We start from the raw sequence: 1899 nt of genomic DNA, 5'->3' as shown, positions 1-1899 counted from the left end.
CCCAGAACAAGAGTAGCATCAAATATGGAGAAAATGATGAAGTAAAAATTCCTTACACACAAGTGGGGATTTATAGTTGACAAAGCACTGACCATTTCTCCATCTGTTTGGTGGACTTACTATGAATACACTCCTGGGTTTTGTTTTTGTGATGTTGGAAGCATATGGAAATCAAAGACCCCTTGTAATTTTGAAGATGACTCTGGCACTAGAGTCACACAGACTTAGACTTGAGCCCCCCCTCCCCCGCCACTTACTTGCTTCGTGACCTTGGGCAAGTCTGTTCACATTTCTAAACTTAAGTGTCCTCAACTGGAAAATGTATATAATAGAATCTACTTAGATGGCCCATAGGGTTAACAGATAGGCTGTTGTGAAGTTTAAGTTCTATGATGCAAATAAAGCACTCAGCCAGTGCTTAGAGCGTGGTAGGTGAAATAATAGTTAACTTCCACTGTATATTGTCAATATTGATTCTTACAGACATGGCAGAAATCACTGTGATCTGACAGGTGATAAAACACAAAGTACTGAACTACTAACATGTGTTGTATCATGGATAAATCTAAAAAATTCTGTTAAGTGAAAGAAGTTAGACAGAGGAGACCACCTCCTGTATGATTCCATGTATCTAAAATGTCCAGAGAAGGCAAATATATCACAACAGAAAGTAGACTAGTGTTTGCCAGAGGTGGGAAGGGGAGATTAACTGCAAGAGGGCATAAAGGATCCTACAGTAAGAAGGGGTTCTGAAAAGGATCTAAAACTAATTTATTCTGTGCTCACAAATCTTTTAAAATTGGAATGATACAGAGAAGGTTAGCAAGGTTAGCATGGCTCCTGCTGAAGGATGTTATACAAATTCATAAAGTATTCCATATTTTTTTTAAAAACTGATTTATTTTGATGTTTGCACTACTTGCTCAAGTAACTAAAAATCATTGAATCATACATCTGAAATAAATGAATTTTATGATATATAAAATATATGTGGATAAAGTTGTTTTAAAAACTCAGAAGCTATCACAGAAGAAGAGGAAGAACAGATTCCAGGTTTTCTTTCTTTATTTTATTTTATTTTTTATTTTAAAAAAAATTTTAAGAGCTCTTCTATTGTTTTTTAAAGATTTTATTTATTTATTTGACAGAGAGAGACACAGCAAGAGAGGGAAAACAAACAGGAGAAGTGGGAGAGGGAGAACCTGGCTTCCCATGGAGCAGAGAGCCTGATGCAGGGCTGGATGCCAGGATCTTGGGATCATGACCGGAACCCAAGGCAGATGTTTAAGGACTGAGCCACCCGGGCTCCCCAGACTCCACGTTTTCAATGAGGTTTTCTTTAGACTATGGTATGGTGGTTTGCCTCCAATTGGATAGGAGAGAGAAGGCAGAGAGCAGGGGAGGGCCCACTGTTAGAATCTCCATTAAATAAGGGATGGAACTAAGACAATTTAGAGAATGTAGAGATAGCAGCATCTTAAGGAGGGGAGAACGGTTAAGAATAAGCAGTAATTGTGGCTGTGATTCAACTTTTACTATTCTAAAAAACTTTATATTCTTGGGGCCCCTGGCCGGCTCAGTCAGTAGAACATGTGAGTCTTGATCTCAGGATCCTGAGTTCAAGCCCCATGTCCAGCATGGAGCCTACTTAAAATAAAAATAAATAAATAGGGGCACCTGGGTGGCTCAGCTGGTTGAGCATTGGACTCTTGGTTTTGGCTCAGGTCCTGATCTCAGAATCCTGAGATCCAGCGGAGCTTGGCATCCTGCTCAGTGGGGAATCTGCTTGAGATTCTCTCTCTCCCTCTGCCCCTCCCCCTGCTCATGCACTCTCTCTCTCTCTCAAATAAATAAATCTTTAAAATAAATAAATAAAAAGCCTTATATTATAAACTATAG

At 39.2% G+C, this 1899-nt stretch overlaps 1 non-coding gene across 1 annotated transcript; it reads left to right on the top strand.

Annotated features, from left to right (window-relative positions):
* Positions 1–774: 774 nt before the first annotated feature.
* Positions 775–885, top strand: LOC116879120. Its single transcript, XR_004384969.1, has one exon. It is a non-coding gene; the product is annotated as a U6 spliceosomal RNA (small nuclear RNA).
* Positions 886–1899: the final 1014 nt, after the last annotated feature.

Source organism: Lontra canadensis, unplaced genomic scaffold (assembly GCF_010015895.1).
Source record: "Lontra canadensis isolate GAN:19392208 unplaced genomic scaffold, GSC_riverotter_1.0 scaffold2, whole genome shotgun sequence".
In the NCBI taxonomy this organism is placed as follows: Eukaryota; Metazoa; Chordata; class Mammalia; order Carnivora; family Mustelidae; genus Lontra; species Lontra canadensis.
Note: the sequence above shows the minus strand (reverse complement) of the source record. Positions and strands in the feature narration are given on the sequence as shown.